The sequence below is a fragment of the Diabrotica virgifera genome, chromosome 9 (genome assembly GCF_917563875.1).
Source record: "Diabrotica virgifera virgifera chromosome 9, PGI_DIABVI_V3a".
NCBI lineage: Eukaryota > Metazoa > Arthropoda > Insecta > Coleoptera > Chrysomelidae > Diabrotica > Diabrotica virgifera.
In genome coordinates, this window is record NC_065451.1 from 108,234,664 (window position 1) to 108,249,557 (window position 14,894).

A 14,894-nucleotide genomic window follows, 5' to 3' on the forward strand; every position below is an offset into this window, starting at 1 on the left:
GGAACATTCCATGAATGTCTACGAATGTTCTTTGGACATTCACAGTCTATTTTTTAGACTGAATGTCTTGTTGGAACATTCCATGAATGTTCTTTGGACATTCACAGTATATTTTTAGACTGAATGTCTTGTTAGAACATTCCATGAATGTCTACGAACATTCTTTGAACATTCACAGTATATTTTTTAGACATTCACTGAAATATATCGTCAGTAATGTGACAATACCTCCTATATGTTTTTTCATGAGGTTTGCAGGAGACGAAAAACATTTTTTAAGGTCACTTTCTGTTTTCGTACGTATTCTGACTTTTTTGTAGTAAATAGATAGTTGAATTTACTGCAAAACAAGTCAAAAAATATATGAAAACAGGAGGTGGCCGAAACAAGTTTTTAGTCTATCTTACAAATCTCTTGAAAAGAAAACAGATAGGAGGTATTGTCACATCACTGACGATATGTGGCCATACCAAATAATACATCCGTGATAAATATAAACATTTTTATTGCAAAAAATCTTTACATACATTTTTTAATGTAATTTACTGACATTCCTAAATATTATAAAAAAATGTGTCACATTTGCTTTGTAAACCTTTCTTTTGCTTTTCGTAGCCACATATTCCGTTTCCTTTCTGGTTTTTTGTAGACCACTTCTCTCAGCTGATTCTAAAAGAAAATAAAATAAAAGGTAATTTTTCTATCCTTTACAATTAACAATCAGAAGAAATATTATTTACAGGTAATAATATGCATAAATAATAATAATAAAAAAATAAATATTAAATAATATTTAAATAAATAATAAATAATATTTAATAAATAAAATAATAATAATGAACATTTTGTATTTTGACAACGACATCCGACGTGGAAGTAGAAACCTTAATAAAATTATTTTTTCAAGTAAATTGTGGCTTATTTCCTCAATAGAATAGTTAATTACAAAAAAGCCACAAAGAAATAGATTTTTCACAAACAAATAAGTATTTAGTATTCATTATATTTATTGTTTTTATTATTTACTTTAATGTCCTACTGGTACATTATTTGACAAATAATGACATTTCGAAGTCTGTTAAGTATGATATAACGCCCTTGGGCATTAAATTTAAATAACGACTTAGATACTGTCAAGTTGACAAATATCAACCTAAGTAAAACTATGGTTACCACAATTATGTTACTACTGTTACTGGTAAATGTACTTATTTAAAAACTAATCAATTCAAAATTCATTCAAATTTTTCGCATATAAAGAATAATTTAGTCAGACATTAAACGTTGAAGGCACCACAGGTATTATAATAATAACGCTTTCGGTCAACGTATATCCCTCAGGCCCTTGTTAAAAACACCATTGACCTCAAGCGTTATTATCCTTATAATACCCTTGGTACCTTAATAACTGTAACATAAGATTATACCTTAATTCTTGTTTTCTATTTCTGATGTTTTTATTTATTTACATTGAATATTAATCTGTTTTGTTGTATAATCTACTTCGCAATAATTATGTGATATATTTGACTTAAAATGAATTCAAAAATTTTTTGCAGTTGGGCAACAATGTCAACTTAGATCTCCGATGTAGATAATGAATTACAACAGTATCTATATTGTACAGACTGTATTATTAATTAGGTTATTTATTTATTTATTTATTGAAATATACATCCACCAGGTATAAACCCATAAAGGTGTACATAAGAAAACTACATACATTGACTGAACACTTGATGACAAAATATAAAATAAAATAAAGAATAACCAAAAATGTTTCTGTTGTTAATACACATACACAATAATAAACAAAGACCTTAATAAAGAAAAATAACATGGCATCAATTCGATAAGCTATTGCGTATTTCGCGTTTAAAGATGTTAAAACCAAGAAAAAAAATGCATATACCTGTGTGACATAAGCTATTGGAACAGCACAGTCTCTTAATCGAACAGATGAAAGTGAAGTTCTGTCAATATCTTTTTCTAAAAAGTGTTTTGAACATACTCCTCTATTAACAAATCTGATCTATACTTCATGTCTTCTTCGCAGGATCTTCTGGAAAGCTAAAAATACAAAATATATGCATTACTAAGCATTATTAACAAATTTTAGTTTTAAATAAAAAATATGATTAATGGACTCACAAAATATTATAAAACAGCTTAGAAATTGTTTATTAGTATAGTCGGTTCCCCAAACTCTGACACAACTGGCTAGTGATTTTAGTAGGTAATTTTTTTTGTTTTTGGCCAATTTTGCCAAAATTACAGTAATTATTAACTATTTAGTTATTATTTTTTTTTTGCCAATTTTACCAAATTGGCAAAATTATTTACTAAAATCACTAGCCAGTTGTGTCTGAGACTCAGTAGTACTGAGACTGAGTTTAGCAAATCGACTATAATATTCTGTGTATTCATTAGTTGGTACTGCATATTATAGTGTGTGGTCTACCATCCTATTTATAAAGGCATACATTAGCAAAAACGCAAAAAGAATTACTTTAGTTTTACAAATCCTATTGTTATTATCTCTATTTACTATTTTAGTTAGGAATAAGCGAGTTTTGTGGCTTATTCACAATTATTATTAAAATAATAAATGGATATGACCAATTATTAACTTATAAAATAAAATAATAATTCTTCTGATTTATGCCTTTTATTCACTTTGTTATATCTAGGTTACTTAAAAGATTTTTTATGAATAGTATTATTAGGGTATTAATAGTATTAATTTATTTTCTGAAATACAGGGCATGCCTTCGTTTACATATTTGCATACTAACCTTTTAATAGGGCTTTTCATTCACAGTCATTTGTTTGGAGCTTCTGTCATAATTGAAACGTTATTCCTGCAGATTTTTTTATCTACATTTGTTTCTGCTACTCCAACTGCGTTAAAAACAGGACACCATTTTATTCACTATGTTAATAATACTATTAAAGCTATTATAAAAGTATCCGAATTAAAAAAATATTCTTAAAAAGCACAAATAATACAAACACAAACAACGATCCACCCACGGTAAAGCAAAAGCAAGGTGGCCAAGATGAAGATGCCAAGATGGCCGAAGCGAGGTCGTTGGTTGGTCGTTTTTAGTCACGTGATGCCCTCTCAAGCGCCATGCACAAAAATATATGCACGGCGAATTTGAAAATGAACGCAAAAGAAATAAATATAAATGCCTCTCTTGGGTTTTGCATAAGTTATAAGTATTTTTTTTATTAACAAAATCGCATTCCAAATTGAATATTCGCGAACAATAATTTTTATTACATTTGTATGTTTATAATATTGTATTAATTGAACTTGGGAAACTCTTTAAATTTGACATATTATTGCACTGTAGGCCTAAAGTGTCACTTAGTTTGTCTGGTATGTTATAAGTAATGTTGTATCTGTTACACGTATGTATTATTTCGCAACTTAAAATATAGGAACATTGGTAGTATGTTCACAGAATGTCTTATGGTAACATTCCAGGAATAATTTAAACAGATGTTCACCGAATGTTCCCTAAATGTCCAGGACATTCAAATATTGATAGAACTTTGGTAGTACATTCCTGGAATGTTGTGTGTTGTTAGGGGTGTTCATTTTTTTCGAATCCTGAAAAAACCAATAAATATTTTTGAAAAATTTAAACGCAGAATGAAAGATTAAATTATTACCGAGGGCCGAAAGTCCCTTATAATAAATAAAAAGTTTATTTTGAATGAGATATTTGAAATTAAAAATCACACTAAATTTTCTCTTAGTTTTTCACCCCTGTAACTTATTTAAATAAACATTATAGAAGTTCTCAGGGACTTTTGGCCCTCGCTAATGACGTAATCTTTCATTCTGCGTTTAAATTTTTCAAAAATATTTATTAGTTTTCTCAGGATTCGAAAAAAATTAATCCCCATTTGAATAGCATTGCAGCCGAAAATACGTACCGATCCTCTTAATTTAATCTCTCTAATGTTAGATTACAAATTCCTAGACATAGAAGCTAATAATGATGACTAATTATTTTTGACATTAAATTTACAAAAAGGAACAGGCTTTTTGCATCACAATCAAGATTATAGTTTTCAGGACCAGCAGTTATCATCACAAATAGGCAATGTTTGGAGCAGACTTATTCGAAGCGAGTGGGCAAAAGATTTTCGACGCTAACAAAAAGAGAAGTAAATAAATTGCTGGTGTGGGAACGTAAAATCCTTCGAATGATACATGACCCTTGCAGAGACAGCGTGACAAACGAATGGAGGCGCAGATACAACAACAGGTTAAAGTTTCTATTCGTAAACAAAAATCTAGTCAGATATAGAAAGGCCAATAGACTCAGAAGGGCAGGGCATGTGATACGCAGTAAGGACCGTCGCCTTATAAACAATGTGTACTGGGAAAGGCCAGATGGAAGAAGGTCTGTAGGACGGCCTACAAAACGGTGGAAAGATGCGAACAAAGAAGGTCTAGAGAAAATGGGTGTGAGACACTGGGAATTAGTGGCACAGGACCGACAAACATGGAAGACAATAGTAAACGCGGCAAAGACTCACGAAGAATTGTAACGCCATTGATGATAATGACAATTACATTTCGAAATTTGGTAATCAAAATTACAATTAACCCTTAAACGCCCAACCTTTTATAGGTTCCACGTAAGCCCAAGGGTGGGTAAAAAATGTCCACCTCGAAAATAGCTAATATATTTATTGAGAGTTGTTACAGATGTTAGAAAATGAATTAAACAGAAGAAATGGAAAGAATCTTATGCATAGTAAACACAACATCTTCCAAAATATTAATATAAACGATGTACAACAAAATTACGATGTACATCAAAATTAACATACCAGTAATTCAGATTTGTCGATTTTTTCGACGTTCTTCCTTTACGTCCTCATTAGTGTGGCTAATAATTATGTCGATTATGTAATTATACATCGATAATGTGCATTATGTTTCTGCCAATGAGAAATTATATAGAAACTTTTACCCAAGGGTGGACTTTTTGTGCCGGCCCATATTTTGAATTCAAGATATGTATTACTTTTATTTTTAAAAATATCTTATATCTTTAATAATATTTTGGAACACGTAATAAATATGTTATAAGGGAATACGCATTAGGTGGACATTTTTTATCCACCCTTGGGCGTTTAAGGGTTAATGCTTAGTTTTAATTGCTCATCATTATTTTCGTGCCGCAAAGCGGTTTCATGGTAATTGTTATAACTCTCATGCACTGAGGCTGAAAAACATTTGCGTCGATTACATTCACGGGAAAACTTTTAGAGAACTATTCGATGGCAAATATTTCTTGGGGATTCTTTATCCGGGATTTTTTATGGTGATATTTTGTCCAAAAATAATTTGTGGGGATTATTTGTCCGAAATTTTCTGTGAGGACTTCTTTCGGAGATTATTGGTCCGGGGTTTGAGAATTATTTGTGGGGATTTTTTGTGAGGATATTTTGTCTGCGGATTTTTTGTCCAGTGATAATTTGTGGGGATTTTTTGTCTGGGATTACTTGTCCGGGATTACTTGTCCGGGGATTATGTGTCCTAGCTTCGTCTGTACTACTAGGCAGTCGGTGCAACACAAGCTCCGAATAAGAGTAGAGGGGATACGAACAGTTCAATATGTAACGATTTTATGCGCCTATTAGCTTATAACAATTTACCTATAAATAATTCGCGCGATAGAAAAATTTTAGGTAGGTAAATTATCACGGTATTAAAAAAAATGGAGCTACGAACAATAACAACATGAACAAGAAACAAATGGATTAGATATATACGAAAAAGGATGTATGGGGTGCACTTGCACCCCACTTGGTATTATGCGAGTAGTTAGTCTTAGTTTTTTCGAGGGGAAAAATTCTTGTATAATTTAATTAACTCATACTCCCTTTGCACCTTTAATCCTAGTATAATAATTTTCATTTAATTTAGTTTAACCTTAACTTCTTAATAATATTTTAGTCATTATACAATAACACATATTCCCAAAAGTCAAGAGAACAAGATTCTTGTAAAGAGAGTTGCCTAATAGTATATCTCGCATAAGATTTCTATGCGAGATATACTTCTTTAAGATTATTTAAACAGTAATTGGATGAACATGTTTTTATTGTGTAATACCACAACTAGAGTTGTAATTAAACCATGATTAGCAAACTGTTGAACAAAGAAATATCGACGCAGTAATTCAAGGCCTAAAATTTTGATCGTATTTTCACCGATTTCAGGACTATCGCATTTGTGTGAGATGTAGATCAAGGTAAATAGTGTATAAATACACTGTTCGGTTGATTTAGATGTCTGTGAAAAATCAAACACATAAATCATATAATAGGCAACAATTATTTTGAACAATCAGTAAAGGTTTCAGCATGGGAACCAATACGATTGCGGTAAACCTAAATACCAAATGGGTTGGATTTTAAAAAGCTATTAAATGTGTAGAAAAACGAAGTAGCGTTTTTAATGTATCTGTTTGCTTAGGAATTTAAATGATTTTAATAAGCTGGGAATTATAATATAAAATAAATAAATAACACAAATGTCAAACCCTTGGCTGAAATCCAAATATACATTATATACATTGATTAATAAATAACACAGAAGAAGATAGAAGACAAAAAACGACTAAAATACTTTATAAAACGTATATTTGTTAAATCCCTAAAAATGGCTACATCACAGAACTAGTTTTCGATCGGATGATCGATCATCATCAGTGCTTACCTAAAATGCGTATAACCTAATAAGATAATGCAAAGTTTTTAAATTTTGACTGCGGTTTTAAGAAAAGTTATAGGATATCCTCACGTGATATAACATGCTAACCACCAAAATACAAAAATATATAGGTAAAAACCCTTTAAAACTGATCTGTCATGAAAACATAGATAAAATATGTGAACTAAAACATGGATGTACAAAATATTCCAGGTATTATGCTCCAGGTACCATTTGAGCCCAAAATTAACTTGTTCACATGTTGACTATATGGTGGCAAATGGCAATGATAGCGGAACTCCTGAACGATGACAAGACCGAAATTCCAGAGGAAGTTGAAAAATGTTATCTGTTAGTTATGTAGACTATGGTATGAAGCTTGTTAAATTGAGAACAGTAACGACAATCACTCCATTGTGATAAATAATCGATTAAAGTCAAATTAAACTTGATGTTATATTCTTTTTCTCATAGGCATCTTTCAGTGCATCACAGTTTTTCGATTTTTTTCTAACGCATTAAATTTTATGTGACAGAAAAAAAGGCACGTCCGTGATTACAGACGATTAAAGTATAATTATTATGTTTAAGATGTTGTGAAAAGGTAGATGTGTTCTCTCTTTTGGTGTGTTCAAGAGAGCAAGAAGCAAGTGATCTACAAGTTCCTCCTATATACGTAGCATCATAGTCAGAACATTGTAGTTTATAAACACCACTACGATTCATGTAGTTGATACTATCTTGGAATTGGATAGAGCTTGTCCTAAGTAGTTGGATACTTTAAATTTGAATGTTATCTACCGATCTTTTGATAATATTTGCAATATCCCCAGGTAGGCTATCTTGGTGGAAAGGTATAGAAGGATAAGTAGGTTTGGTTGTCAAATCCCTAGGGAACACAGTATGTCTTAAGACCTTAAGCTGTCTTTTATGGATGAGCTTGTTTATGATGTGTGTAAAATAATTAAAGAAAAACAAAAAATCCGAACTGTGTCAACCGCCATGTTTCGTTCAACCGGGACATTCAACCACCGGTACAATCCACAATGATCTTCTTTTCGTCTTCATCCATCAAACCACTATCATTTATCCAGTGACATACATATAAATTACTGATATCATCAACCACATACATCTCTATTATCTAAATTTTCATCTACATACAATCCACCCCCATTAATTCTACAGATGACTATTTTCACCCCATCTATTCAATCTGCCATTACCATAACATACCACTTGATAACACTCATCCATGGATACTAAAACCAAATCAAAAAGTCTTATTTTTTTTTTCTGGGTCCCGTTCATGTTCACAAGATATACATCTTATATTCCATCCTCTCCTTCCCCTACTGTTAACTACATCTTATGACGGTTTGGTTTCAAACCCTTAAAGTTACGGGTAGCTTGCCTGGTCCTTGGGTATTAGTCGCCAAAGTCTGAGCTTGTTTTTAATGAATCACCACTAGATTATTTGAGACATTTTTACATTTCTGTCACCCCAACTGTGACCTTTTCTTGAACTTACACAAATTTTAACAGCTACCAATTATTTAAATAAATTCAATAACTTTAAATCAACATGAAATGCTATTCTAAATCCTAGGTCTAATCACAAGGGGATTTATTATCGATTTCAGTTTTCGATTTTATTTGTAATGTGGTTTACCTACCACCTTCACTGACAACATACTTGACTACATTTTCATAATAACTATAACATCAAGTTTAATTTTACTTTAATTGATTATTTATCACAGTGTATTGATTGTCGTTACTGTTCTCAATTTAACAAGCTTCGCACCATAGTCTAATAACTTACAGGTAGAATTTTTCAACTTCCTGTGGAACTGTCATTTCTCTCATGTCATCGTTCAGGAGTTCCGCTATCATTGCCACTTGCCACCATATAGTCAACATGTAAACAAGTCAATTTTGGGCTCAAATGGTACCTGGAGTATAATACATGGAATCTTTTGTACATCTTGAAACCTCTATACTCTGGGTTTCGAGATTTTGAAGAAAAGAACTGACGAAATAGTGGGAAAATAAATGAGAAGAGATTTAAGACAAAAAGAAGAGGGGCTTAGCTCAGAAGGACAAATTAAATGGGCAGAGAGACACTAAATCTCAAGTGGGTATTCGGGCTAGCTTCTATACACTGAGTATTGGCTTTATTAGAGATACAAAAAGGAAAGGTTTGATAATGAAATTATAGCAACTAGGAAGAAAATGAGACCTGCAAACACAAAAGTGGAAGAAAAATAGATAAGAATGCTAGAAATAAAATAATATCGAGATACAACAAAGAAAGAAGAAGAACAAAGGGCGCCAACTCGAACGAACAACTCGGCTCTCAGAACCAAGAAGTTGAACAGGTTCGAGATTTTTGAAGTAACGAACAACTGGAACTCTATGACACTGGTTACAACCACCTGAAATACAAAATACTAAATACTAATCTTGTCTTGCTATATTATATACTGGTAATACAGACTGAAATAAAACATCAACCTTTCTAATAACAAATATATTAACAATAATAACTATATTATACATATATTGACAATGTAATATATAAATCAAAACACAATAACAGTGGTAGTGGGTGGTTTAACGGTCAAACAGGACCAAAAAGCCACTAACTTACAATTAACCACTACACACTGCGCTAAGTAAATGTATTAGTAGAAAATCCAAAGCAAAAGTCCGTGTGAATAGCACAAAGTTCTTACAACTAAAAGTTAGTAATATTCCCTAAATTGAACTCGTCTAGGTGAGATACACGACTAGAACGCTACGGTTACCAAAAAAATTAAGTATCTCATCTAGCAAAATAATAATAATTATATAATTGATTTATATAAATGAGCTGGTCAGACTCTTAATATACAATGTAAAAACCCACTAGACATATTCCCTATTTAAAAAAAAAACCTTGACAAAATTTTACCCCCGATTCCCTATCAAATTTTAAGCTACAATTATTTATGATTATTATTAAACAAGACTTATTTAATTGGAAAAACTACTATTTATAATATGGAACAAAACAAAGACCTGAAAACCCTATCTATCACGAAAATAAGTACCTAGTTCCACTCGATTTGTATGCATACAAACAGTTTACACTGGAGAAAATATAGATTACCCAAAATATATAAATAATAAAAGTAAACAAACTTATCTTTCACCACAGTTCCTATTTAAGAATGCAAATTGAAGTCCATAGGGGAGTCCTTTTGGCACGATAAACTGGTTGGATGCTGTGGTGGGCAAGTCCTACTGAAAAATCCTAAATGTTGTGAAATCAGGTACTGGTTTTCTCCAACAAAACAGCGAGCTCTATGGGTAAACCATGGCAAAGTTGCTAACAGTTACTGTTACATACTTCAAGTGACATAAATTATGCAAAGGAATGCAAAGTGACTAAGTTACTAAATTGCTATGTGACGACGTAACTAAGTGACTAAGTGGCGGAATCTACAATAAAGTTTATTAAATTTAGTTATTATGTATTTCAATAACAGTAGCAGTACATATTGAACAGGCCCAAACAAAAACATCAAATATTAGGTAGGTTAGGTATCCATATGTCATGTCAAAATTTCTGAAGTTTACTTCAATTCAGACATGACAGGGACGTGCGCATTAAATGGGCATGACAGAAGGCTGTATAGATACTCGTTAAAACTTTTTATAAATCACAGATAAAAAAACTTAAGTAAAAAGCGTAACGATAAGGTATAAAAGATATTAGAATTTAGGTTTGGACACTAGAAAAAACTTGACCTTCAATGTTCTTTTCAAATATTTAAAGGATAATATGAGCTACAATTTGGAATTTAAATTTAACACTAAAACCCTGTGGCCTTGATTGATTGTTCCTTTGTAAATGGAAATGAATATCATTATTATAATATGGATTATCTATGAACTTAACTACAATGATGCATTACCACGAAAAATAATGAGAAATATATCAACAGTTTACTTACTTGGAAAGACGAAACACGCTGGCCTTAAACTTCTTTTATGTGAAAAAAAAACCAAAGATAAATTGAGTTTTGATATCATCGCTATTCCAAAAAAAATTGTCTTAATGTTCCTTGATTTTAGTGATATATCTGCTCCATTTTACTCAAAATCTCGTCCAAATCCGCCACTTAAAAAAAAAAAAACACAGCGTGTTCGCTCTGAGTCTGACCAAAACTGAAGTTCCGATTCGGATCGACAAAATCGACCGCCGAGGTTTTCGCGCGTGAGCAGAGAGATATCGTTCTTAAGTCGATCGACGGCGTCGCACACGGGATTTATTTAGGGGTATTTGATGAAATTTTATTGAGATTTATTTAGTTAATAGCGTAACTGCTACAATCTGTAACATTACAAACGTCACATCTTTGCTATTTAATTTTTAAATAATTATCTTATTTTATTTTCTTTAATATTTCATTAATAACTATCTTCTGTATTCGTTTTAACTTGTTTTCAATTTAAAAACCTGTTTGGAGCACTCTTTCGTTATCATCTATTTCCTATCTCTCTTGTCATCTAACATCTAAATCATACTAAACGTACTTCATATATTCTTACTCTGTAGGTATCTGTCTTAATACGGAAGCAAGCAAGCAAGCAATTTGATTCAACCCGACCTGTGGGAGATGTCCACCCTATCGAAAAAGTACATTCGGGTGTAACAATTCATTGGGGCGAGGTGTTTTGACCCGAGTAAAAACAGGGATCACCCCACCTCGCTCCAATGCCCCAGGCCATCCCTTTCCCCCCCAAAGCACGCTGATGCGCGATGGGGGCACAACTATCGTAGCCAAATGCTCTTCACAATGGAATAATGGGTAATAAGATTTCATGTGGTGTCCTAATCGAATGCAAAAACTAGGCCAGCGTGAAGCGCTCTATGCCTTTATCTTCTAATTACTTATCCGCGGTACTAAAATTGCTTGCTTGGGCCCCAAGTCATTGTACCAAGCCCCATTGAGCTCAGTCCAATGGCTTGGAACTCAAGAATTTTATGTTTTTGTATTTTTTATGATTTTTTTGGTGGCTTACGCCTTTTTAGATATTTTTTATAATTGTCTTACTTTAAGGTGATCGTGGTATTGGACCTACGTTTGTGTTACGTTTTTCTTCGGCACTGTTGTTTTCGAGCTACGAATCGTTCACTCTTTTCACTATTTTTCTTATTTATCTAACTTTACACTGTTTGTTGTTTAGGACGTTTGTGCTTCCACCGGTGGAAAGCGTCGTACCTTAGCTTCTCTCGCAGTATTGGGCTTGGATGGTGCTCCAGCTCCGCGAATTTTTCCCTGGCTTTGTCTGTCATTATATCCGTGACTCTAACTTGCTGTAGTTCTCTGAAGAGGAATCGTTCGGCTACGTATTTTGGGACTTTGGCTGCTTCTCTTAGGCTGTTGTTGTGGACTGCCTGTATCTTCTTTTTTGTTGTATCACACACGTATCCCCATGCGAGAGATGCGTACGTTAATATCGGAAGTATTGTACTATTTATAAGCCTTATTTTAGTTTTCAATCTTATTTTACTTTTCTTTCCTGTGAGTCCTCTTAGTGTTGCTCTTGCCATGTTGGCTTTTTGGACTATGGCTTCTACATGTTTCTTGAAGGTTAATCCTTTGTCCATGATGACTGCTAGGTATCTGGCTCCGTCTTTCCACTCGATAGGAGTGTTTTGTCCCGTCAGTTTTTCTTCTGGCTGTTGTCTACCTTTCTTATATAGTACCGCTTGCGTTTTCCCGGAGTTGATGGCTATCTTCCACTTTATACTCCATTCCTCGATGTCTTCTAACGCTGTTTGCAGATTGGTCACTGCTATGTCTACGTTTTTGTGTTTGGCCGCTATCGCTGTGTCGTCTGCGTAGAGGCTCATAAGGGTACCTGGTGTTCTAGGTACGTCTGCGGTGTATATTGTGTACAGCAGGAGTGACAGGACTGCTTCCTGTGGTACTCCAGCCTCCGGGCTCCCGAGCTCGGAGAGGATTTGTCCTATCCGAACCCTGAAACTCCGGCCGCCCAAGTACGAAGAGATCAGCCTCGTCATCGCCCCGCTGTACCCATAGCCTCGCATTTTATACAGTATGTCCCTGTAAGTGGTATCCATATGGAAAACTTTTTTATTATTAATTTTACGAAAAAAAGTTATTCTTTATAAAAAGCTCTGCATTGTCCAAAACCTAAGATTTAACCATCAAATATCAAATTTTTTGAATATTATACGAGGTATGTCAAAAAGTTTGAATTTCACTCAAGAGTAAAGTAGCTTTATTTTTCACAATATTGAAAATTGCTATTATGAAAAGTTGTTTGGAATTAAAAACTGTATTCTAGTATGCAATTACATCCTTCTAATTGAAATTTTTTTTTTTGAAAAATTATGGATAACTAACATTATTTTCTGTTATTTTAATTCAGATAACTCTTTTATTATTAATTTTACGAAAAAAGTGATTATTAATAAAAAATTCTGCATGGTTTAAAACCTAAAATACAACCATCTTTTGTCAGATTTTATCAATTTTATACGAGGTATGTCAAAAAATATGAATTTCGCTCAAGAGTAAAATACGTTTATTTTTCACAATATCGAAAATTGTTATTATGAAAAGTTATTTAGAATTAAAACTATGTTTCAGTATGTAATTATATCCTTCTAATTGAAATATTCTGAACTATAAAGGTACTTTACTTTTGATCTAAATTAATCTTTTTTGACATACCTCGTATAAAATTAATAAAATTTGATATAAGATGGTTGTATTTTAAGTTTTAGACCATCCAGAACTGTTTATTAAGAATCACTTTTTTTCGTAAAATTAATAATAAAAGAGTTATCAAAATTGAAATAACTGTAAAAAAAAAATTTCTCAAAAAAAAAAAATTAATTAGAAGAATGTAATTGCATATTAAAATATAGTTTTGAATTCCAAACAACTTTTCATAATAGCAATTTCCAATATTACGAAAAATAAAGCTACTTTACTCTTGAGTGAAATTCAAACTTTTTGACATACCTCGTATAATATTCAAAAAATTTGATATTTGATGGTTAAATCTTAGGTTTTGGACCATGCAAAACTTTTTATAAAGAATAACTTTTTTTCGTAAAATTAATAATAAAAAAGTTTTCCATATGGATACAACTTACAGGGACATACTTCGCTCTGTTCTTTTCCCTTATAAGGTCTTTTACTTCTTGTGGTATGTCTTTGAACATTCCCGTATGGATCTCGACTTCTTCTTCCGTTGTGCTGTTTCTAATTGCTTCTTGTATGATGTTTTCTAGCTCTAGGACTTTTTCTTCTATTTGTTCTGGATCGTTTATAATTGGCACTATATTTATACTTTCACTAACTAATCTTTTATAATTTGTCCACTTTATTTTCTTTTTAATTCTTTTCGGTTGGTTTGTTTCTTCCCATGTTCCTAGTTCTAGTAAAATGGGGTTGTGATCTGTGGTTTCTTCGTCTAGTGTGATTATGTCTGCTTGAAGTCCTAGGATTTTAGCAACAACGATGTCTATGTGGGTGGGAAGTCAATTTCCTGGGAAGTGTGTTGGATCTTCTGGGCCCATTTCCACTATATCTTCGTTGTTTTCTATATAGCTGTTTAGTAGTCTTCCGTTTCGGTTCGTAGCTCTATCATTCCAGTTGGGTGATCTCGCATTTAGGTCTTCTATTATTATTGTTGATTCGACGATATTTAGGAACGCATCTAGGTCTTCATCCATTAATGGGTCTTGCGGTCTTACGTAGGCTAATGTTATTCTGACTGCGCCTTGCCTTATTTTCACTTCTATTGTTATTGCCTCTATGTTTACTAGTGGTGGAGTCGTGAATGTTGTGTGTTTAATTCCCTTCTTGACTAGGATGGCCGTTATTCCTGATCTTATTTTGTGGTCTTTCTTATATACATCGTACCTAGGAAACCTTAGGTTAAAGTTGTTGGTAAGCTTGGTTTCCTGTATGGCTACGATGTCCATCTCGTATCTGTTGGCGAGTTCGTCTAGGATGTTTTGGTTCGTTGATATGCCGCCCGGATTCCAGGAGCCTATCCTCAAGTGTCCCCTGTCTGCCAGCATTATTTCTGTGCCTCCCTGGTGCCCAGTATCACT

General features: G+C 32.8%; 2 long non-coding RNA genes across 2 annotated transcripts; both read right to left on the bottom strand.

Moving 5' to 3' along the window:
• Nucleotides 1-488: 488 nt before the first annotated feature.
• On the bottom strand, nt 489-3,286 carry LOC126892525 (uncharacterized). Its single transcript, XR_007700890.1, has 3 exons — nt 2,796-3,286; nt 1,913-2,070; nt 489-669 (listed from the first exon to the last, which is right to left on the bottom strand). It is a non-coding gene; the product is annotated as an uncharacterized LOC126892525 (long non-coding RNA).
• A 5,977-nt stretch (nt 3,287-9,263) lies between these two features.
• Nucleotides 9,264-11,087, bottom strand: LOC126892526 (uncharacterized). Its single transcript, XR_007700891.1, has 2 exons — nt 10,747-11,087; nt 9,264-10,231 (listed from the first exon to the last, which is right to left on the bottom strand). It is a non-coding gene; the product is annotated as an uncharacterized LOC126892526 (long non-coding RNA).
• Between the last annotated feature and the right edge of the window lie 3,807 nt (nt 11,088-14,894).